We start from the raw sequence: 26,228 nt of genomic DNA on the forward strand, positions 1-26,228 counted from the left end.
CTATTTATCTTAAACCTCCACAGGATGGCGCTGTTATAACATTTTATTTGTTCTGAGGTTGATGCATTAAAACAGAACTTACCAGACTGAGAGTTATAAAATAGTGAAAGCACAAAATAGATTATTTTTATACTTTTGGACTAAGCTGGATGCCAAGAAATTATAAAATAAAAATGAAAACTACAAATGCTGAAATCTGAAATAAAAACAGAACATGCTGGAAATACACAGCAAGTCAGTCAGCATCTGTAAAAAGTAAAGTTATGACATATCAAGTGTGTACTCTTCATCACCCAAGAAATTATGTTTGCAGATATGCATAGTGACTTGATATTTGAACTTTGATGTTTGTGTACAGACCAATAATGATTGCCTTTGGGATTGAAAGATATAATTGGTTATAGCTTGCATGTTGCTCCTCTCGCTTGTATATAGATTCATGAATGGTTTGTGATGCATCACATGGATGAAATGTGGTCTATATTGGTGTCCACATCCAAGTCGCAAATAAGAGTCCAGATGTCCCTTAGTATTCCTGGCTAATTTTTTTGTTATTCGTTCCTGGGATCTGGGCGTCGCTGGCAAGACCAGCATTTATTGCCCATCCCTAATTGCCCTTGAGAAGGTGGTGGTGAACCGCCTTCTTGAACCGATGCAGTCCGTGTGGTGAAGGTACTCCCACAGTGCTGTTAGGGAGGGAGTTCCAGGAATTTGACCCAGTGACGATGAAGGAACGACCGATATATTTCCAAGTCAGGATGATGTGTGACTTGGAGGGGAACTTGGAGGTGATGGTGTTCCCATGTGCCTGCTGCCCTTGTCCTTCTAGATGGGCAGCAGGCGCATGAGAACACAATTGACAAATAGCCCAACTCTGCGCCAGTGAAAGTGATTATACTTGCGGTTCGGTAGATCCATCAAGCCATACGCCATCGAAGCCACTGCAAAATCCGGGCCAATATATTACATCCTACAGCATAAACTTCAAAATAAGGTGGCCTGATATTATAGAATTAAGTGGTGTGTGGGTAAAAAATAATTACATTTATATTTTGAATTTTTTTTGGTTTTCATCTCAGTTAAATGTAAATCACTGATTATTTTGAACAGCTTCATGTCTGGCGATTTGCTGCAAGCTCAGACAGATACACCGGCGCCTGAGATTAAGGTGAACACTTCGGTTTTAAACAAAAGGCCAACTTGTTCAAACAACAACACACAAGAAGGTGTGTAGCTATTGTAGCTATTGTGGGATTTAACATGTCAGGAATTGTTATGTCAGGAATTGTTGTCCCAGCTGCACAAAACAGTCCAGAAATCTGTGATTTTCAGTAGCTGCAGAATCTTTAATCTTAGTTAATTATCTTTATCTCACGTAACAGATTCTGAAAATACAATGAGAAAAATGCACCAAACCTATCATACTAAATTGGGAAAATGTCTGTACAGAAGAAACAAGGCTATATGAGAAGCCGGTGAATCTGACTATACACAATAGACTGGCTTGGATCCAAAAAATCCTTGCCATCACCACAGTATAAAAAATATGTGACTGTATTGGCACTGACTAAAGTCACTAATGCCAAAGCCTGGCTGAGGTTTGACTCATCGGTTATATTTTGCGAGGCCTTGCTCCAACCATGGAGCCTTGCTCAATGGCACAGCAGATTGGAGAATGTGGTGCAGGGACCAGCTCACCCATTTCACGGTGCCACCAGTGGGAAAGGCTCCACACCAGGAGTAGAATCTTGCAAAATTTACCATATAATACAATACATCTCAGATTTCACAGTGTCTGCACCTTTCTGTACTTTTAAATGATATAACCAGGGGTGGCTCTGCTGCACAGGACAGGAGGAAAAAGAGGGGTAGAGCTATAGTAATAGGGGATTCTATTGTAAGGGGAATAGATAGGCGTGTCTGCGGCCGCAAACGAGACTCCAGGATGGTGTGTTGCCTCCCTGGTGCAAGGGTCAAGGATGTCTCAGAGCGGCTGCAGAACATCTTGGAAGGAGAGGGTGAACAGCCAGTTGTCGTGGTGCATATAGGTACCAACGATATAGGTAAAAAACGGGATGAGGTCTTAAAAGGGAGTTAGGAGGTAAATTAAAAAATAGGACCTCAAAGGTAGTAATCTCAGGATTGCTACCAGTGTCACGTGCTAGTCAGAGTAGAAATAGAAGAATATTTCAGATGAATACGTGGCTAAAGGAATGGTGCTAGGGGGAGCGATTCAAATTCCTGGGACATTGGAACCGGTTCTGGGGGAGGTGGGACCAGTTCAAACCGGACGGTTTGCATCTGGGCAGGGGCGGGACCGATGTCCTAGGGGGAGTGTTTGCTGGTGCTCTGGGGGAGGGTTTAAACTAAAATGGCAGGGGGTTGGGAACCCAAACGGGGACAGAGGGAAGGGAAACAAGGATAAAAGCAAAAGATTGGAAGGAGAAAAACAAAAGTGGCAGTCAGAGAAATCAAAGGTTTAAATCAAACATGGCCACAGTAAATAATAATTCTAATAGGTCTAAGAGCGTTAAAAAAACAAGCCTGAAGGCTTTGTATCTTAATGCGAGGAACATTCGTAATAAGGTGGATGAATTAGCTGCGCAAATAGAGGTAAATGGATATGATTTGATTGGGATTACGGAAACATGGCTCCAGGGTGGCGAAGGCTGGGAACTCAACATCCAGGGGTATTCAATATTCAGGAAAGATAGGCAAAAAAGAAAGGGAGGTGGGGTAGCAAAACTGGTTGAAGAAGGGATTAACACAATTGTAAGGAAGGATATTAGCTCTGATGATGTGGAATCTGTATGGGTACAACTGAGAAATACCAAGGGGCAGAAAACGTTAGTGGGAGTGGTATATAGACCTCCAAACAGTAATGCGGAGGTTGGGGATGGCATTAAAAGGGAAATTAGAGAAGCGTGCAAAAAGGGCACAGCAGTCATCATGGGTGACTTTAATCTACATATAGATTGGGCTAACCAAATTAGTAACAATACTGTGGAGGAGGAATTCCTGGAGTGTTTACGCTATGGTTTTCTGGACCACTATGTCGAGGAACCAACCAGAGATCAGGTCATCTTAGACTGGGTATTATGTAACGAGAAAGGATTAATTAGCAATCTTGTTGTACGAGGCCCCTTGGGTCAGAGCGATCATAATATGATTGAATTCTTCATTAAGATGGAGAATGAAGTAGTTGACTCAGAGACTAGGGTCCTGAATTTAAATAAAGGAAACTATGATGGTATGAGGCGCGAGTTGAGTAGGATTGATTTGGGAATGTCACTCAAAGGGTTGACAGTGGATAGGCAATGGCAAACATTCAAAGACCGTATGGATGAACGACAGAATTTGTTCATCCCAGTTTGGCATAAAAATAAAACAGAAAAAGTGACTCAACCGTGGCTAATGAGGGAAATTAGGGATAGCATAAGATCCAAGGAGAGGACATACAAATTGGCCAGAAAAAGCAGTAATCCAGAGGATTGGGAGCAGTTTAGGATTCAACAAAGGAGGACAAAGGGATTAATTAAGAAAGGGAAAATAGAATATGAGAGTAAGCTTGCAAGGAACATAAAAACTGACTGTAAAAGCTTTTATAGATATGTGAAGAGAAAAAGATTGGTGAAGTCAAGCGTAGGTCCCTTGCAGTCAGAATCAGGGGAATTTATAATGGGGAACAAAGAAATAGCAGACCAATTAAATACATATTTTGGTTCTGTCTTCACAAAGGAGGACACAAATAACCTCCCAGAGATGTCAGGGAACATAGGGTCTGATGAAAGGGAGGAACTGAAAAAAATCAGTATATGTAGGGAAATGGTGTTAGGGAAATTGATGGGATTGAAGGCCGATAAATCCCCAGGGCCTGATAATCTACATCCTAGGGTACTTAAGGAAGTGGCCCTAGAAATAGTAGATGCATTGCTGATCATTTTCCAACATTCGATGGAATCTGGAACAGTTCCCATGGATTGGAGGGTAGCTAATGTTACCCCACTATTCAAAAAAGGTGGTAGAGAGAAAACAGGGAATTAGAGACCGGTAAGCCCGACATCGGTAGTGGGGAAAATGCTAGAGTTCATTATAAAAGATGTAATAGCAGAGCACTTGGAAAACAGTGACAGGATCGGACAAAGTCAACATGGATTTACAAAAGGTAAATCGTGCTTGATTAATCTACTGGAATTTTTTGAGGATGTAACTAGTAAAATAGATAAGGGAGAACCAGTGGATGTGGTGTATTTGGACTTTCAGAAGGCTTTCGATAAGGTCCCACATAAGAGATTAGTGTGTAAAGTTAAGGCACATGGGATTGGGGGCAAGGTATTGACTTGGATAGAGAACTGGTTGGCAGATAGAAAGCAAAGAGTTGGAATAAACGGGTCTTTTTCTGAGTGGCAGGCAGTGACTAGTGGGGTACCACAGGGATCGGTCCTTGGACCCCAGCTATTCACAATGTATATTAATGATCTAGACAAGGGAACTAGATGTAATATCTCCAAATTTGCAGATGACACAAAGCTGGGTGGGCGTGTGTGCTGTGAGGAGGATGCTGAGAAACTACAGGATGATTTGGACAGGTTGGGTGATTGGGCAGAAGCATGGCAGATGCAATATAACGTGGATAAATGTGAGGTTATCCACTTTGGTGCCAAAAACAGGAAGGCAGATTATTATCTGAATGGCAATAGATTGGGAGAAGGGGAAGTGCAACGAGACCTGGGTGTCCTTGTGCACCAGTCGCTGAAGGTAAGCATGCAAGTGCAGCAGGCGGTTAAGAAGGCAAATGGTATGTTGGCCTTTGTAGCGAGAGTGTACTGTCAGACGGAGTGAATACACATGCTGAAGATGGGCTGCTGAGATTTTAGTGTTTTTAGTGTCTAAAGTGGGGAAAAAAAGTTTCATTTCATTTCAATTTTTAAAAGGTTTTAAAATTAAATTTAGTTCTAGTTAAGTTAGTTTAGTTTAGTTTAGTTTAAGTTTAGATTAGTCTAGACAAAGTAGAGAAGGAAAAGACCGCCAGAAAGACTACCAAAGAAAAAAAAACCCAGAGGAAAATAGAGGAAAAAAAAAGCCAAAGCAAAAAAAAAAAAGAAACAAGAGAAGAACTACACAAACCAGTGAACGGCAGCCACACGGGGCTTCAGCAGCGGTGGTTGAGTCGGCGGCATCGGGACCGAGTTCGAGGAGGCGAGGTGACTCGGGCCGCAGCCCAGCGGTCCAGCAACCGGCACAGCCGAGGGGACTCGGGCCGCATCCCAGAAATCGGAATGCAGCCCGGCAACGGGCACAGCGGAGAGGACTCGGGCCGCATCCCAGAAATCGGCACAGCCGAGGAGATCCGGAACGCAGCCCGGCAATCAGCACAGCGGAGAGGACTCGGGCCGCATCCCAGAAATCGGCACAGCCGAGGAGATTCGGAACGCAGCCCGGAAATCCAGCAATCGGCACAGCCGAGGGGACTCGGGCCGCAGCCCAACAATCCAGCACGGGAAAGGCCCGAGGGGCCAGGCCAGCAGGCACAGAGACCTCTGAGGAGAAGGAGAGCAACCAGAAGGCTCGCAACCAAGACCGTGAGTACAGGGCCCAGGGAGGGAGGCCCAGGGAAAGGCCCGAGGAGCCAGGCCGAAACAGAGGCCCAGAGACCTCTGAGGGGGAGGGGAACAGCCCGAAGGCACCGGGAAACAGCGGCTCACAGACTCAGACCTGAGAAGGGTGAACCCAGGAGCCGAGGCCCAGGGACCACGGGGTCGGAGAGGGGGACCGGGAAAGTTCGCGAACAGGGAGAGGGTAACACCAAACCCGGGGCCCCAGAAAAGCTTATTCTAAGATCAACAATACTTTACCAAAAATGAGCGAATCAGAAGATCCACAACAGCCCCGCTTCCAGATTCCCCCCAACACCACAAAAAAAGCTATAAAAACGATCAAGCATGCTCAGATGAGAGAAAAACCAGAAACTCTCTTTACTGACTGTTACAACAATGGGACAAAAAGTAACCTCATATTCTACTCAGATCAGCCAGCGGCTTGGATCAGAGCAATAAAATCACACTATACCAGTGTTAAGCTAAAAAATACCGCAAATGGGTCCATAATGAAAATTAACACACCAGGAGACAGTTCAATCACGACTGTCAACGCGTACAATACCGGAACAATATTAGTGCAAGGCAACCTCGACAAATTTGCAACGGCCTTCAGGACACTGAAAAGATCAACTGCGAGGGGAATGAACAGCCCCAGAGTGGCCCGCACTCCCCCCAACATTGACAACTTACCAGGAGAAAATCTGCATGGTCAAGGGATGAACGAGCCACACAGTTCAAACCAGACACTAACCCTGGGGAACCACAGCCACACGATACAACTGACAAACCCCAGCATAACTACCACGGAGGAAGCCACACATAGTTCCCCTACCATTCCCAGCCCACCAAGAGAAGAGCAGCATAGCCAGGAAGTGAGTGAGCCTTCCAGGGCCGACCAGCCTAGCCAGGAAGTGAGTGAGCCTTCCAGGGCCGACCAGACACATACCCCGGGATCACACAGCCAGATACAACCAAAAGATAAATTTAATCAATTAGAGATAGAGATGGTTAAACTTAGAGAGGAGGTCCTCAAATTGAATGACAAACAAAAGCAGGAGAGGGAGAGACACAAGAGAGAGCTGAATAGACTTGATAACCAGGTGAATCTACTTAAGAATCAGGTGAAAGAGCTGCAGGAAAAAGAAGAGAGCCATAGAGGAGAGAAAACACCATTAGACCAGCAACCAGAGACTAGAGATAAGACAAGACAGAGCCGAACGGAACGACTGCACTCCCACACGGAACAAAAGCAACAGACACACAATACAAGGGGTGCCACACAGACCGACCAGCATACTGACTCGCAATCTTCCCCCACCACCATGGAACCACAAGCGAGCCGCTCACAAGAGGTACGCACACACCAGACACCCCAGCCCAGCACACACACTATGAGTCCAGGCGAAAGCCACCAGACAGTAAACACAAACAAGGCTGACGTCGTAATACTCATAGACTCAAATGGGAAATTTCTATGGGAGAAAAAGCTCTTCCCTAGAAGTAAAGTAGAAAAGATTTGGTGCCCAACAACAGACAGAGCCATGGGATGGCTGACCAAAGCCAGATTAGGCTCCCCCCAACACATAATAATACACACGGGCACAAATGACCTAAAGGCCAAACAGAAAGAGGTAGCAACATCGCTCAGAGCAATGATTAGGAAGGCAAGCAGTACATTTCCAAACACTAGAATCACTGTTTCCACAATATTGCCGAGAACAGACTTCAACAACAACACAATTCATGAGATAAATGCCAGCATAGCAACAGAATGCGAATCAAACCACAACGTACACCTGGCCCAACACCCCACCCTCGATGAAGAACGTCTTTACGACCACGTCCACATCCAAAGGCAAAAAATATCGATCTTTGCTAAAGCCCTGAAGGACGTCGCTTTTAACCGGGTCCATACCCAGACTCCAAGAGGACCCCCCCCCGACCACCAGAGATCAGCGGGGTACATATCAGGAACACTACAAAGACCACCACCACACCAACCGAGACCGGAGAGGATCCCCATGCAAAACAACATTATCAGACCTGCACCACTCCTGTCCCACAGGGGAATAGGACCGCTACCAGCCAGACAGAGGGAGAGATGCACAGGACGTACGCAATACCTCAGACAGAAACAATCCATTAAGAGACAATAAGCAGATGTGCAGCAGCATCTACTTCCGCCTTATGGATCAAGGACTAATTAATAGAAAGAACTGTAACCAAATTGTATTAACTTTTGTAGACAACTGGGGTGATCTTTTTTTTCCCCACACTTAGACACGACAAACACGTACCACTCTTTAACCTATCATAGAAAAAGATAAAACTTAACATGAAATCCTTATATATTTCGACCTGGAATATCCAAGGTCTACGCTCTTCAGTGCGAGAAGTGAAGAGTAGGACCCCAGAGTTCATAGAGGAAACTAAAGATCTAGATATTATCATTTTACAGGAAACTTGGTATAAAGGAAAAGGACACACCGGCTGTCCCCAAGGGTACACTGAGCTAGTGGTCCCCTCCAATAAATTACCAAGTGTAACCCAAGGCAGAGACTCCGGAGGCATACTGATCTGGTTTAAAACAGAACTTAAGAATTACATCAAATTTATAAAAAAGGGCGAAAACCATATGTGGCTCAAACTTGAGAGGGAGATTATCTCAAACACCCAAGATGTTTACATTTGCGCACTTTATATCCCTCCAATCGATTCCCCGTACTACAAAGAGGACACCTTCTCCAACATGGAGGGGGAAATTATCCAATACCAGGCCCAGGGGAACGTGTTGATCTGTGGGGACCTCAATTCAAGAACGGGCGAAGAACCAGACTTCACCAATAATCAGGGAAACAATTACGTATTCGGGAATAACCACTTTGACATCCCTTCCCTTCCATACAGGCATAACTGCGACAAGCAGTCAAATACCAACGGTAAACAGCTACTACAGCTCTGTCGAAACCTGGGTCTGTACATTGTCAATGGTAGGTTCATAGGAGACCTCCTAGGAAGATCGACCTACTGCTCACCTCTTGGCTGCAGCACAGTAGACTATATGATTACAGACTTGGACCCATCCTCTTTCAGAGCATTCACAGTCAAACCACAAACAACACTGTCAGATCACAGCCAAATTACTATGTTTCTCAAAAAGACAGAAACAAACAACATAGAAACACAACCCAGTAAACTGTACAACACCAAAAAATCGTACAGATGGGCCAAAAATGACACGGAAAAATACCAGAAAACAATTAGCAATGCATCAACTCAAGCTCTCTTAGACACCTTTCTGGATAACATATACACTCACAATAAAGAAGGCGTAAACCGGGCAGTTAGTAAACTAAACAATATTTTTGATAATTTGGCAACAAGCGCAAACTTGAAAGCTCGCAAGAACAAACCCAAAACAAAAAACTATGAAAAATGGTTTGACCATGATTGCCATAACATGAGGAAAAAACTTAGAAAGCTATCAAACCAAAAACACAGACACCCAGAAAATGAGGAATTACGCCTTACTTATTGTCAGACGCTAACACAATACAGAAACACACTCAGGACCAAAAAAGAGCAATTTATTAAGAATACACTCAGCTCCATGGAGGAATCCATTGAGTCGAATTGTTTCTGGGACAACTTGAAAACACTACGCAAAAAACAACACGATGATTTGTCCATTCAAAATGGGGACACATGGGTAAACCACTTTGAAAAATTATACCAGAAAAACACACTAAGACCAGAGCAACACCAAATACGCAAAAAACTGGAAAAGCTTGAAATGGCCATAAAAGATAACCAAAACCCACTAGACGCCATAATAACAGAAAAAGAACTTCTTGAAAAACTCAAGGACCTGCGACCAGGAAAAGCTTGCGGGACAGACGGCATACTAAACGAGATGATTAAACACGCAGACGACAAACTGAAACTGGCTATCCTAAAACTCTTCAACTTGGTTCTGAGTGTCGGTTATTTCCCTGACATCTGGAACAAAGGACTCATAACACCCATATACAAAAGTGGGGACAAAATCGACCCAAACAACTATCGAGGCATCTGTGTAAACAGTAACCTGGGGAAGGTATTCTGTAGCATCATAAACAAAAGACTTATAAACTTCCTTGAAGAGCACAATGTCTTGAGTAAAAGCCAAATTGGATTCCTGCCAAACTATAGAACATCCGATCATATCTTCACCCTACAGACCCTAATTGACAAACACGTTCACCATAACAAAAGCAAAATCCACGCATGCTTTGTAGATTTCCAGAAGGCTTTCGACTCCATCTGGCATGACGGTTTATTCCTGAAACTTATCGAAAGCGGGGTAGGAGGTAAAACATATGATGTAATTAAATCAATGTATACAAACAATAAATGTGCAGTTAAAATTGGAGACAAACAAACAAAATACTTCCCACAGGGGCGGGGGGTGACGCAGGGCTCGCCAATCTCACCGACACTCTTTAATATTTACATTAATGGATTGGCAAAACTACTTGAACAATCTACAGCACCCGGCCTCACCCTATATGAATCCAAGGTTAAATTCCTCCTCTATGCAGATGACCTGGTTCTGCTGTCACCAACTAAGGAAGGTCTACAGCAGAACCTGGACCTGCTGGAGTCGTACTGCCAGACTTGGGCCCTGACAATAAATCCCCAAAAAACCAAAGTCCTTGTGTTCCAGCAAAGATCCAAACAACATGGACCCACAATAAATTTCACAGTAGGAACAACCAAAATTGAACAAACCACTCACTACACATACTTGGGCTTAAAAATCAGTTCTACGGGAAACTTCAAACTGGCTGTGAATGAACTGAAAGAGAAAGCAAGAAGGGCTTTCTATGCCATCAAAAAATCAATCCAAATAGAAATCCCAATTAGCATTTGGCTCAAAATTTTCAAATCAGTAATTGAACCAATTGCACTCTATGGCAGTGAGGTCTGGGGACCACTAACACAACAAGATTTTGCAAATTGGGACAAACACCCAATTGAGATCCTACATGCGGAATTCTGTAAAAGTATCCTCCGGACTCAAAGGAAAACAGTAAACAACGCATGCAGGGCGGAACTAGGCCAATACCCATTAATAATCACTATCCAAAAAAGAGCCACCAAATTTTGGAATCACCTACAAATGAGCAACCCCCAATGCTATCACTACGATGCCCTGAAATGCCAAGAGCTGACCATAAAGAAGAATACCCTCAGTCAACTAGTCCTGGGACTCAATAAAGTAACTAATAACAATACTAACAATAACCAGTCCCAGGACAGTGACAGGGTAACACAAAGAATTCGACCCAACACAATCGTCGCTAAGCAAAAGGAAAAATATCTGTCATATTGGGCAGAAACAACAAAAACCCAAAGCAAACTCAATTGCTACTTGGCCCTAAACAGACAATACAACATAGCTGATTACCTGACCATGGTAAAGGATAACAAACTGAGAAGAACCTTGACAAGGTACAGACTTAGCGAACATAGCCTAGCGATCGAAAAAGGCAGACACAGGCAGACCAGGCTGCCAAGAGAAGACAGGATATGCTCTCACTGCAGTCAGGGAGTAGTTGAGACAGAGATGCACTTCCTCACAGCCTGTGGAAAATATCAGGGCATCAGAGAGAATTTCTACCAAAAATTCTCACAAATATGCCCTGAATTCAGAAATCTGACTGACAACCAAAAACTCCCATTCCTACTGGGGGAGGAGAGAAGCTGTGTAACACTGGCGGCACACTATGTTACAGCTTGCCATGAACAGAGGGACAACCAGTAAACTAAGACAAGAGTATATATAAACAAGGCGAATGTATATTTATAAACTCAGGGATATACCTGTTTATACACTGTATGAATGGAACCGCGTTTATGTGTTCAACCATAAATGTATTTTGATGCTTTGGCAACATAAGATGTACCTTATCATGCCAATAAAGTGATTTGTATTGTATTGTATTGTATTGAGTACAGGAACAAGGATGTCTTGCTGCAGTTGTACAGGGCCTTGGTGAGACCACATCTTGAGTATTGTGTGCAGTTTTGGTCACCTTATCTGAGGAAGGATATTCTTGCCATGGAGGGAGTTCAGCGAACATTCACCAGGCTGATACCTGGTGTTGTGTTTTGAGTTTTGCTTCAATTAAGTTTGTCCCAGTTCCCGGGTGTTACTTGAAGGGGGTGCTGGGGGGCTCGGTTTTACGTTGTGTTTCACTTTCAGTTTCGGGTTCTGCCATGCAGACAATGTGCTGTAATGTCCACCCATTTACTCAGTAAATAGTAAAAGGTACATTCCGTCTCCTCTATTCATTACTGTTCGGTCAAGATGCAATACTGGCGACGAGGCAGCTGTTGAATTCTCTAGAAGGACGGAGATAGACATGCGAACCTACAGCCGTGATATTGGAAATCGCGACGAGCGGGCCACTCAGCTAGCAACATCAACGGCATTTTGATAGTTGGCTAGCTGCGACGTAGACGGCGGACAGAGTATTGTGCGGGCCAGGCAACTACCGTGAGTGTAGCTACCGTAACTCTGGCCGGAGGAGAAAAAGAATTAAAAAAAAAAGAAAAAAGTCCGTGGATCTTAAAGGGACAGTGCACATTAAAACTATGATGACCTTGGGACGTATTGAAGAGTTCTCTGGGAATAAGGACAGTTAATGGGAGGAATACGCAGAAAGACTGGGGTGTTTCTTTGAGGCCAGTAATATTGACAAAGAAGAGAAGAAGCGCTCAGTGTTGCTAAGTGTATGCGGAGCTGCTGCTTACTCCGTCCTGCGTTCATTGGTGGCTCCTCGTAAACCTAGTGAGGTGGATTATGCTGATTTGATTGTGAAGCTGCAGAAACATTTTAACCCAAAACCCTCAGAGATTGTGCAGCGTTTCCATTTTCACAATTGTAAACAACAGCCTGGACAATCTATTTCAAATTACATTGCTGAGTTGAGGAAACGCTCATTACATTGTAATTTTGGTGACCATTTAGACAATATGCTCCGTGATCGGATTGTGTGTGGAGTGCTGGACTCGGCATGGCAGAGACAGCTGTTAGCAGAGAAGGCCCTGACGTTCCGACTGGCCGAGGAGAAGGCTTTAGCAGCAGAGGCTGCATCGATGAACACACGTATGCTCCGTACAGTGGCAGCACCATCTCAGGCCGCTGAGGAGGTGCACAAGACCACACACGCAGCTGCTGCTGCGAGAGACATGGAGGCAACTAAAGAGACAGGAAGAAAATGTTTCTGCTGTGGGGCTCTCCATGGTTCCACTACATGCAAATTTGTGTCAGCGGTATGTCATTTCTGTAAGAAAAGAGGACACATAGCTCATGTCTGCATGAAGAAAGCTCAGGCTGCTGCAGCAGAGCCAACACAAGCATCGCAGACACACACCCTGACACTGGAGGACAACGATGAGTACACAGTGTATACCACGGAAGCTGAGCAGCTACCCCACAGACGGTGGGGATACACGGCAAATGTGATCATGAATGGGGCACCACTCTGCATGGAGGTGGATTCAGGCTCAGCATGTTCGTTGATAAGTGAAGAGACTTACAATAGGCTGTGGCCAAGTGAACCCCCGGCGATGGCTCAGGTCAGTGGCGTGCTACGGCAGTGGTCCCAAGCTCAACTCCAGGTGCTGGGTATGATTCATGTGGCAGTTAAGTATCAGGCAGTCAAGGACACACTTCCACTTTATGTGGTGGCGGGGCAGGGCACAAGCCTGCTGGGCAGAGATTGGTTTGAGCCCCTCGGTATTGAAGTGACAGGAGTACACACGGTACAGCGACAGCCCATAATGCCTATGTTGGAGAACTATGAAGAGGTTTTTGGTGAGTTCGGGACCTGTCTGGGACCGCCAGTCTCAATCGAAGTGGACCCAGGGGTAGCGCCTAAGTTCTTCAAGGTGCGACCAGTTCCTTTTGCGTTGCGCAAGAAGGTGGATGAGGCCCTGGATAAGCTGGTGAACCAAGGGGTTCTCTTGTCAGTGAAGAACTCCTGTTGGGCCACCCCTATTGTGCCCATTGCAAAGAAGGATGGGGGCCTGCGAATCTGTGGAGATTACAGATGTACGGTTAATACTGCTGTGTTACCAGATGTGTATCCCTTACCAACAGTTACAGAGCTGTTTTCAACACTGGCTGGAGGCACTCTGTTCACCAAGCTGGATCTCAAGCAAGCATACCAGCAACTGGTCCTGGATGAAGAGTCAGCCGAGCTGTTGACAATCAACACCCACAGAGGACTTTTCCGAGCCACAGGGCTGCAGTTTGGGGTGTCTACGGCTGTGGCAATCTTTCAGAGGTTCATGGACACCCTGTTGGCTGGTGTTCCGGGAGTTCAGCCTTACTTGGACGACATACTGATTACAGGCAAGACACAGGAAGCCCATGATGAGTGGCTGCAGGAAGTACTACGCCGGCTGGCTGAGGTAGGACTACGCCTTCAGAAGGAGAAATGTGTGTTCGCTGCCAATGGGGTGGAGTTCTTGGGATTCCGAGTGGACAAAGACGGTGTGCATCCGACTACGGAGAAGGTGGAGGCTATCAGGAGCGCTCCCACCCCCAAGAACAAGACCGAACTGCAGGCATTCCTCGGACTGTTAAACTTCTACAGTTGTTTTCTCAAGGGCAAAGCCACAATCTTAGAGCCACTGCACAGGCTGTTAGACCAAGCAACAGTGTGGAACTGGACCTCAGCTCATGAAACAGCCTACAGACAGGCAAAGGAACTGCTACAAGCAGATAAGGTTCTGGCACACTATGATGAAAACAAGCCATTGGTGTTGGTGTGTGATGCCTCACTATACAGGCTGGGAGCTCTGTTGGGTCACATAGAGCCAGATGGCCGGGAAGCGCCTATCAGTTTTGCCTCAAGAATACTCTCAACAACAGAATGTAATTACGCCCAGATTGACAAGGAGGCCCTAGCCATCATATTTGGGGTAAAGAAGTTCAGCCAGTACCTGTTAGGGAGACAGTTCATCATCTACACAGACCACAAGCCACTCTTGGGGCTCCTGCATCACTCCAAGCCCATGCCCCAGATCATATCACCACGTATGCTTCGGTGGAGTCTGATGTTGGGGGCCTACAGTTATGAACTTTGCTACAGGCCTGGGAAGATGCTGGCTAATGCTGATGCTCTGAGTCGCTTGCCTTTGAACCGGCCGATGGCTGAGACACCACCACCCCTGGAGGTGCTGCTACTGGAGGAGGTTCCGGAGGCCCCACTCCATGCCCAGCAGATTGGCAGCCTCACACAGAAAGATCCAGTTTTATCACGGGTGCTACGCTGGCTGCTGCATGGCTGGCCCTCCGAGATCCAGGAGGAGCATTTCAAGCCCTTCGTTCAGAGGCGCCATGAAGTGTCTGCACACAAGAACTGCGTGCTCTGGGGAAGCCGTGTAGTGGTTCCTGCCGCCACAAGAGAGGAGGTGCTGAAAATGCTGCATGACTCACACCCTGGGATTGTGCACATGAAGGCGTTGGCGAGAAGCTACGTCTGGTGGCCGGGGTTGGACCGAGACGTGGAGGAGGTGGTAAAGAGCTGTGAGACATGTCAGCTGACTCGCCATAGCCCATCCAAGGCTCCCCTTCACCCCTGGGAGTGGACCACTCGTAAATGGTCAAGACTCCACATTGACTTTGCAGGGCCATTTCAGGGGAAGGTCTTTTTGATAGTGGTGGATTCTCATTCGAAATGGCTGGAGGTGGCTATCATGAGCTACATGACATCCAGTGCAGTGATCAATGCGTTGCGTTTGCTGTTTGTCACACATGGGGTCCCCGACGTGCTGGTTTTGGACAATGGAGCAGCCTTCACGTCAGTGGAGTTCAAGGCTTTTGCAGGCAGAAACGGGACCCGCCACGTGACCACAGCACCCTATCACCCCTCCTCTAATGGGCAGGCAGAGAGGATGGTGCAAACTGTTGTGTATGTAACCTGTTCCCCCTTAAGAGAGCTTAAGCCTGTTCCACCTTAAGAGATGTACTACTTTCTCAGGCTGCTGTAGACGTAATACCGGGGGTGAATACACCGGTATATAAGCACTGTGCAGTAATCTTGTATTCAGAATAGTCCCTACCTCCAACCAGTAAAGACCTGTTTTATTGTTACTGATTAAGTCTGAGTATTAATTACTTGAACAACTCACAGACTTAACACTGGCGACGAGTCTGATTCGGACCCTGCGGCAGTCACTCCACGGCAGTTTCGTCCACAGCCAGGACGTTACAGAGAGGTTTCCACCCTCTCCACCCCACTGGAAGACATCCTGACCTCGGAGCCTCCATCGGCGACCGTCAGCTTCTTCTCCAGCTTGGTTGTGGGTAAGCCGTTGTCTGAGCCGGGCAGCGACGCGACAGGCAGTCGACCGCGTTGGCCGCACGAACGGGGCTGGGGGAGCAGGAGGAATAGGGCGCGAGAGCCGCTTCGAGCGGGAGGCGTTTCAACAGAGCGATCGCATCTCCTGATAAGGGCCGAGAGCCGCGAGAGCGATCGCATCCGCTGATAAGGGCCGCACTCGGGCGATCGCGGCGAAGATAAGGGCCGCACTCGGGGGCTGAAGGGAGACGGCATCGGGGGGGACGGGTGAAGACCGCCAAGCGCGGGAAAACCGCCATTTTGTGGGCGGAGGACGACGGCAAGAGCGGGAAGCCGCCATCTTGGATAGCAGTAAAAAAAAAAATCTGAGAAATTGCAAATCTGATAAAGTACTACAATGCCTAAACACGGGAATATTCGCAACTTTGATAGTGACATCGAAGATTGGGCCATATATGTTGAACGAGTTAAAAATTATTGTAAGGCAAATAAAATTCGTGAGGCTGATAAAGCACTAACATTATTAAATTTAATGGGTGCGAAGACATACGGGCAATTGAAACACCTGTTATCACCAGATGAACCGGCGGATAAGACGTTCGATGAGATTGTTACTGTCCTGAAAGATCATCTAAACCCCATGCCGCTGATGCTAGCGGAACGATTTAAATTTTACGACAGAAGGCAGCTACAGCATGAAAGCAATGCTGAATATTTGCTGGAATTGCGTAAATTAGCGAAATATTGCCAGTTTGGAACGGGACTGACAGATGCACTACGAGACAAATTTGTGTGTGGTTTATTTAAACAGGATACACAAAAGCGACTGCTCGAGGAGAATGAGCTGACGCTTGAGAAGGCGGTCACTATGGCAGCAGCACATGAAGCCGCAGCGAGAGGCACGGCAGTAATGCAGCTACGGTTACCGGAGCTCAGTGCACACAAATTGGGTGTGAGTTCTGGCAAATGTTATCGTTGTGGAAAGACAACGCATGATCAGAACCAGTGTTGGTTTAAAAACCAAGAATGTAGAACTTGTGGTAGGCTTGGACATATAGCTAGAGTATGCAGGTCAGGGAAGAAGACCAGCAACAAGAAGTCACCGCAAGGAAAATACGCAAAGGTACACAAGGTGACCGAACAGGAGTCCGATTCAGACGCTAGCAGTAATGAACTGGCTAGCTTAAGCTGTAATGAACTGGCTAGCTTAAGGGTACTCAACGATGGTAAGGGTGCAGACCTCCAGACAATTTGGGTTACTCTTCAGATAGAAGGAGTCCAAGTAAAAATGGAATTGGACACTGGATCGGCATTGTCGGTCATGAATAAGAAAGATTACAGAAGGTTATTCCAACATATTCCCCTACAGGATACGGAGATTATATTGACAACCTACACGGGGCAGAGAGTGTACCCCATCGGGACAATAAAGGTTGCAGTGGCCAACAAGGGCGAAGGAAGTCAAATAATGGACTTATATGTGCTACCGGAGGGAGGTCCACCACTACTAGGCCGGGAGTGGTTTAGAAACATAAATATGGACTGGCATTCGCTAAAAGCCATAAAGAGTGAGAACTCGGTGCAGATAATCAGCCCAGACTCTAGAACTGATGATGGTAAGACCAACCCATGTGCAAAAGACAAAGTTTCAGCACAGAATTCCACTGAGCAACAACAACATAGTTTAACAGAGAATTCTGAGTCTGTCAAGTCTACTGATATGCACATTTTTGAGGGACACTGGGCTCGAACTCAACTCCATTTCAAACTACAACAGCAATTAGAACAAATGATTCGCCGTTTTGAGCAAGAGATGAATGAAATTAAAAAGTTCTTTGTTACAGAGTGGGAGAATCTGGAAAGGCAACAGAAGCAACTGATGGAGAAAATGGAGCAGGAGCACACCAACCATCTGCGCGAGGAGGCCGAACGAATCAAAGCTGATTCAGGGTCTGAAGGTGCGTGTCAGAAGAGTTAACGGTCAGCAAACTCCTTCATATGCTGAGGGACAAGACTCTGAAATGGGAAAAACTTGAACACGAGCTGCGATCTTCAAAGGAAAAGGGTTCGGAGCTCTCAAAAGTCATTGAGATGGCTGATGTGACGACACAGACTGAAACGACTGCAACAGAGCAGCCATTGGATGCCAAAAGTACGCTGACTCACGTCAATGTAGAACAACAGACCGCTGAAACAGCTGCTCCGGTAGAGGGATTGCATAGTCCGATCAATCAATCTCCAAAGGAAGTTGAAGTATTAAAATCACAAATGAGGTCACTAGTAAACGACTTGCTGAAAGCCCAGAAAAAGCTGGAGGCAGAGGTACACATGAAGAAGTCTCTTCAGGAAAGATGTCTGGATTTGGAACAAGAGCTGGCTAACGTCCAGCTGGGTATGGAGGAAATAGACGACCCTCTCGCTGACCTGTCGGACGACTCCGAATATTACTATGTCCTGTCCTGCCCAACTTGTAACTTCGACTCCCACCATACAGAAATCATGGAGGAGCACCGAAAGTCTACGGAACATCGGGAGAAGGTGGCTCTACTACAAAAAAAGGAGGAAGAGAAGGAGGAACTGCGCATGCAGCTGGCAGCTGTGGCAGCTGACAATGGAGCCCAGAGAGTCTCCAAGAAGCAGAAAAGGAAAAGGAAAAACAGAAGATGACCCATCTGAACCATTATCACCTCTACCAGATCACACACGTGGTCCCTCCGAACGGAGCCAAATCAGTTCGGAAGTTCAAGCTGTTAAATCCATGAAAGGACTATTGAATGAGTAACGTGAACCGACTACACCACAGAGATTGAATCTGTGAACTGTTTTCCGCAGAGACTGAATCTGTGATATGTTACGTTAAACATGAAGTTATATATGTATATATGTTATTACGTTATGTTAAATGGGGGGGATGACTATAAAGCTAAGAAGGGAGGAGTGTTGTGTATGTAACCTGTTCCACCTTAAGAGAGCTTAAGCCTGTTCCACCTTAAGAGATGTACTACTTTCTCAGGCTGCTGTAGACGTAATACCGGGGGTGAACACACCGGTATATAAGCACTGTGCAGTAATCTTGTATTCAGAATAGTCCCTACCTCCAACCAGTAAAGACCTGTTTTATTGTTACTGATTAAGTCTGAGTATTAATTACTTGAACAACTCACAGACTTAACACAAACCACAAAAGAAGCACTGGTGAGGATATCGGTGGGGGACTGGCAAACCAGATTGGCCAGGTTCCTGTTATCACAGCATACCACACCAAACTCAGCAACGGGGAAGAGTCCTGCTGAGATGCTGATGGGTCGCCGGCTGGCGACTGCACTGGACCGGCTACACCCGGACTACAGGGATGAGATGCACACAAAGCAAGAGGAGCTGGCTAAGAAGCACCAGGGCACCGCCAGGCAGTTCGAGCCGTCAGAGACTGTGTTTGCCCGTTGCTATGCAGGAGGAGACAAATGGATGCCTGCCGCAGTGGAGCAGGCCACGGGTCCGCTGTCGTACAGCGTCCATACACCTGATGGCCAGCTACACAGACGCCACGTAGACCAGCTACGGGGTCGTACTCCGGTGAGAGTAACAGAGACGTTACAGGCTAGGCCATTGTCTCCGCCACCTCTGCCAGGCAGTGATGGCCTGCTTCCTGCAACAACGACGGAAGCCACATCGACAGAAGGTGTCACGGAGTCATCAGCCACGGAGGAAGGTTTTCCTGCGGCTAGCAGTGGCACCCCGACTATGCCTGTCCAGCGGCGCTCAAGTCGGGTTAGATTCCGTCCCAGACGCCTGGAGGACTAAGGGGTTTTATCTGGGGGAAAGGAGTGTTGTGTTTTGAGTTTTGCTTCAATTAAGTTTGTCCCAGTTCCCGGGTGTTACCTGAAGGGGGTGCTGGGGGGCTCGGTTTTACATTGTCTGCATGGCAGAACCCAAAACTGAAAGTGAAAGACAATGTGCTGTAATGTCCACCCATTTACTCAGTAAATAGTAAAAGGTACATTCCGTCTCCTCTATTCATTACTGTTCGCTCAAGATGCAATACCTGGGATGGCAGGAATGACATATGAGGAGAGATTGGGCTTGTACTCACTGGAGTTTAGAAGAATGAGAGGGGATCTCATTGAAATTTATAAAATCTGGCAGGACTGGACGGACTAGATGCAGGGAGGATGTTCCTGATAGTTGGGGAATCTAGAACCAGGGGTCACAGTCTAAGGATAAGGGGTAGGCCTTTTAGGACAGAAATGAGGAGGAATTTCTTCACCCAGAGAGTGGTGAACCTGTGGAATTCTCTACCACAGAAGGCAGTAGAGGCCAATTCATTAAATATATTCAAGAAGGAGTGGGATATATTTCTTAAGGCTAAAGAGATCAAGGGGTATGGGGAGAAAGCAGGGACAGGGTACTGAATTTGGCTGATCAGCCATGATTGCATTGAATGGCAGAGCAGGCTCGAGGGGCCGACTGGCCTACTCCTGCTCCTATCTTCTATGTTTCTATAACGTTTTTCATATATTTTGAGTAAGTAAAGATGGTCATTTCTCATTTCGCAGCAAATGTGAAGATGTATAACCATAGAGCGCTCGATCTGCAATTACAGAACCAACACGATAATTTCACCAGCGCAGTATACTCAGCCTAGGCTGTTTCACTCAGCAATTGGGGACTTGATCTTTAAAATAATTACTTCTCCATAGGGCTACCTGCGGAACTGAATTTTGCGTAAATGTTCCCCGTGGAGGACTTGTTCCTCTAAGTATTTTCAAAAGTTCAGACTGCTCCGGTCCTCTAATTTCTCTCTTAAGGGTAGCCACTAGGAAAGCTGCATCGCTGCATTTATTTGCCTTGAGACATATTCCTTATGGAAGCTTCAAGGCGTGGTTAGGATATGTTGTGAAGCACTTGGGATTTTGGTTTGAACTGCTTAAAAAAAACTTACTGCTTTAAAAAAAAAATTATATTATAGCTTCCCAGAGATCAAGGACCCCTGTCCCGGGTCATAGTTTTCAGATTGTGTTCATTTTACATTTTCCAAGTTGGCATGTTGCGACTTCCCTTGAGGCAATGTGAGTGATGTGCACTCAAGGCATGTTCATCATTATGCAATGCATTAAGATTGTTTAATTCCATGGAGATGTGACTGCAGAAGAACCAGCACAATACGGAGCATTGGAAGGGTTGGAAAATTCTGTAACTTTTCACAACAGGAGGGGGTGGTGGGGGGGTGGTGTTGCATAAAGGTTACAGGAATAAGAACATTTGCAAATCAAGGCCTTGTTAACTAACAAAGTCTGTGTAGATGGTCATACTCAAATGCTGATAGTAAATAAACATTGCCAAAGGGACAAAGGGCTATGGATTGTATGTGGGTGATATGGCGTTCAGATTTTGATGTGTTTTTTTCTATGTCCTTTGTTAAATATAGTGCATTGGTTATACTTTTGGGTCATGGTTTGCAGTAGTAACAAACTCATTGGGTAACAATGCAAACCTTTGTAATCTGACATTTTTTTTATTCGTTCATGGGATGTGGGTGTCGCTGGCAAGGCCATCATTTATTGCCCATCCCTAATTGCCCTTGAGAAGGTGGTGGTGAGCTGCCTTCTTGAACCGCTACAGTCCATGTGGTGAAGGTACTCCCACAGTGTTGTTAGGGTGGGAGTTCCAGGATTTTGACCCAGCAACTATGAAAGAACAGTGATATATTTCCAAGTGAGGATGGTGTGTGACTTGGAGGGGAACTTGCAGGTGGTGGTGTTCCCATGCGCCTGCTGCCCTTGTCCTTCTAGGTGGTAGAGGACGCAGGTTTGGAAGGTGCTGTCGAAGAATCCTTGGCGAGTTGCTGCAGTGCATCTTGTAGATGGTACACACTGCAGCCACGGTACGCCGGTGGTGGAGGGAGTGAATGATTAAGGTGGTGGATGGGGTGCCAATCAAGCGGCTGCTTTGTCCTGGATGGTATCGAGCTCTTGAATGTTGTTGGAGCTGCACTCATCCAGGCAAGTGGAGAGTATTCCATCACACTCCTGACTTGTGCCTTATAGATGGTGGAAAGGCTTTGGGGAGTCAGCAGGTGAGACTGCAGAATACCCAGCCTCTGACCTGCTCTTGTAGCCACAATATTATGTGGCTAGTCCAGTTAAGTTTCTAATTAATGGTGACCCCCAGGATGTTGATGGTGGGGGATTCGGCGATGGTAATTTGTTGAATGTCAAGGGGCAGTGGTTATCTCTGTCTTGTTGGAGATAGTCATTGTGTGGTGCAAATGTTACTTGCCACTTATCAGCCCAAGCGTGAATGTTGTCCAGGTCTTGCTGCATGTGGGCACGTACTGCTTCATTATCTGTGGAGTTACGAATGGAACTGAACACTGCAATCATCAGCGAACATCCCCACTTATGACCTTATGACGGAGGGAAGGTAATTGATGAAGCAGCTGAAGATGATTGGGCCTAGGACACTGCCCTGAGGAACTCCTGCATCGATGTCCTGGGGCTGAGATGATTGGCCCCCAACAAGCAGTCATCTTCCTTTGTGCTAGGTATGACTCCAACCAGTGGAGAGTTTTCCCCTTGATTCTCATTGACTCCAATTTTACTCAGGCTCCTTGATGCCACAATGTCAAATGCTGCCATGATGTCAAGGGCAGTCACTCTCACCTCACTTCTGGAATTCAAGTTCTGGAGCACAAGTCTTCAGCATGACAGCTGGGATGTTGTCGGAGCCCATAGCCTTTGCTGTATCCATTGCGCTCAGCCATTTCTAGATATCACGTGGAATGAATCGAATTGGTTGAAGACTGTCTTCTGTGATGGTGGGGACTTTAGGAGGAGGCCGAGATGGATCATCCACTCGGCACTTCTGGCTGAAGATGGTTGCGAATGCTTCAGCCTTGTCATTTGCTCCGCCATCGATAAAACTACAATTTCACACAGGCTCAGTCAGCATTCAAAAAGAGAAAGAAAAGTTAAAGTTTTCATTAGTCTCCTTCACCAGAACTGGAATAATCAGGCTAGAGAAGGCCCCTTATAAGACTTACCAAACCAAAGACGGGAGAGAGAACTTCAGACGGAGAAGCAGCTTATAGGTTTAATAGCATATTATAGTAATAGATTATAAAATGCTGAAAAGAAGTGTAAAGGACCACCTTAAACATGAGATGGATATACTGGCATTTGAAATATAAAGACAACAAAGTCATATGGGGGAGTCAAACATTCCAAAATGTAAGAGGAAATGAAAAAATATGAATAACACCTATTAGGTCAATCTAGCAGGAAAATAGCTAAGGTTGAAATTATTGAAGTCAATGTTCAGACCATAGTCCAGGAAGGAAACAAGATACAGTTCCAGGTTTTGTGTTGAGCTTGATTGGTGCAGTGTAGGGGGCAGAAAATGATGAGATTTGAGTGAGAATGGGAGGGACAATTGAAGTGGGGAGATCAGAATTATAGACTGAATAGGGAAAGATTATTTCTTCTGGTTGGAGAGTTAATGATGAGGGATTATAAATTTAAAATTGTACTCTAAGAAAGTGAAGAGAGAAGTTAGGATAAATCTCTATGCAGAGAGTTGTTGGAGCATGAAATGCTTTGCAATCCCGATAGTGGTATTAACCTTTATATAATACATAGATAGAAGGTACATTGGGGGAAAAATTCAGTTGGTTAGCACCTCCAGTTAGCACCTGGTGGGGGCGCTAACGGGGCGCTGATGCAGTAGCGCCAGGGTGAGGCGAATCCAGTGACACACGCTAAAATCAAAATCAAATCAAATCAACTTTTATTGTCATTGTTAGTGCACAAGTGCAGTACAACGAAATGTAGGCTTGCGGCTCCCGAGAGTGTACATTTGGATTAAGACATTTAAACATTCAACATACATTTGGCTTGTAGTATATTAACATAAACATAACCATAATAAAGTGCATTGGCAGATGTGCAGGCTTTAGAGTTTATTTGTGGAGTTCAGTAGGATGACAGCCCTGGGAAAGAAGCTGTTCCTAAATCTGGTCGTACGGGTGCGAATGCATCTGTAGCGTCTCCCAGATGGCAGGAGGGCGAACAGACTGTGGCTGGGGTGGGTAGGGTCTTTGATGATGGACCGTGACCTCCGTAGACAGCGTTTCTGGTATATGTGCTCTATGGTCGGTAGCCGGGTGCCGGTAATGCGTTGGGCAGTTTTGACTACCCACTTGTAGTGCCACCACTACGAGTTATCGCCAGGGACCTCAGCGGCAGGTAGGTTGTGACGTCGCTGAGTGTGCAACACTCACTGGGTGCCCGATCTGCAAAATTAATTGTCACCCCCTGCCTTAGCGCCTCGCGCCAACAGCGACAGGGAGAGGAGGCGTCAAGCAGGCGGATGCTGGCTCCAGCGGTGCTACTTAAAAAGATCATTAGTAATGAGTCGCAGCTGTCAGGTTAGTGTTGTTTCACTGCTTCCTTGTCAGTTTGACATTGTGCAACAGTTTAATTCAGTCATTTAAAGGTTGTTTAGTATCAGGAGTGTTGTGGCTACTAACAATTAGTTACATTTATTCTCACAACATATCAAACTGCTACACTTGGTTACATTAATGGACGCTGTACTGGCAGTTGACCTCACCCTCCAGGATCTACTGCGGGGGGAGTGGAGGCAGCGAGAAAGATTGGAACATGTGGCCAGAGGGAGGAGGAGGGCCATCAGGGCTCTCAACAGGAGGCCTTGCCCTCCGAGGGTATTCTCAGAGCACTTCTCCTACCTCCAATTAAGCAAGGAGCAGTGTATTAGAAGGCTCAGCTTCAGCATGTGGCATTAAACTCGAAGCACTGACCAATATCAGGTGCCGTCTAATCACAAGTCATCATTGCCACAGGCGCTTTCCAGTTCTTGAAGGGGAGGTTCATTGATGCTGCAGAACCTCATTCTCATCATTGTTGGCTGTGCAGCCATCTCAGCCAACAGCAGCAGGTCAAGGAGAAGAAGCCGGATGACTCAAGCAGCCGTAATGATGGCAGATCCACGCCCCAGGGAAAGAGCCCGCAGATTCTGTGACCATGCATTGGAGGCTTTGGTGTTTGCTGTGGAAAGACGGAGGGTGATGCTTTATCTGGCAAGTGGCAGGAGGCCCTCACTGCAAGTATTCCACGCTATGTGGTGGGAGGTAGTCCAGCAGGTCTTGGGCAGCACTGTGGTCCCCAGGACCCACACACAGTGCAGGAAGAAATTTAACAACCTCACTCGGGTGGTCAGGTTAAGTCAATGCTTCAACAAATGCTACATACCACCATCTGAACCTCAGTATACACACACTGCCCAAAGCACCACAACCCCAGCACATGCCCACTAACAATTTCCACCTACCAACACTCACACCCACACCTCACACCATGCACACCATGACAGCTATTCAACTATGGCAGGCACATCACCCAAACACATTGCTCCACACTCACACACTTTCCTCTCTCTTGCAGGCCAAGGTGGGTCACAACAGGAGGGAGCAGGAGCGCACAGACAGGGGGACAACCTGACACCCAACCACTTTCTGAGCTGGAGAAAAGAGTGTTGCAAATCATTAGGTGCCAAGTGGTGGGTGCCGTGGCCACCGGTGACATTGACCCCCCTTGGGGACAACAGCGGTGTGTTCATCCCGACTCCTTCTTCTCAAATCTCACTTCCCCCTCACCCCACAAGCCTTTTGCACTTTCCAGCTAATCATGTTGTATGCATGCCTTTCTCCCTTCCTACACCCCTCCCCTCACCTTAACCCGCCTCTTCTACCTTTATGCTTTCAGATAACGAGTAAGCAGCTGAGCAGCCTGTCCCTGAGGGTACTGACATAAGAAAACTACTAGACACTTGGTCTAAGCGTTAAACAAAGCTTTAATCAACTGTTTTACAACATGGAGGTCTAGTTGTGTCCTTCACTAGTTCCTGTTAAGAATGTCCTGCGCAAGCTGGGCCCGTGCCCGAGTATTTATACTCTCCCTGGACAGTGCCACCCGCAGGCTGCTCAGTATTATTTCATAAGTCTTTCTTTCATGAATGACTGATTCATGTCAGGTACCATAGAGAGCGAGGAGGAAGAAGAGGAGGACGAAGAACACACCGCGTCACTGCATGTCTCACCCGCAGGCACCAGCTCAGATACTGGCACAAAGCGTTCTTTAATGGCTAGTATAGTAGTGGGATCTGCACAGGGTGATGCACCGGGAAGGAGCAGGCTGTAGTAAGGCCAGGGGGAAAGGGTAGCTCTGGAGTCAGCTCCCCGGAGGGAGAGTTCATG

This window comes from Somniosus microcephalus, chromosome 3 (genome assembly GCF_052327205.1).
Source record: "Somniosus microcephalus isolate GS21.2 chromosome 3, FLI_Smic_1.0, whole genome shotgun sequence".
NCBI classification, from domain to species: domain Eukaryota; kingdom Metazoa; phylum Chordata; class Chondrichthyes; order Squaliformes; family Somniosidae; genus Somniosus; species Somniosus microcephalus.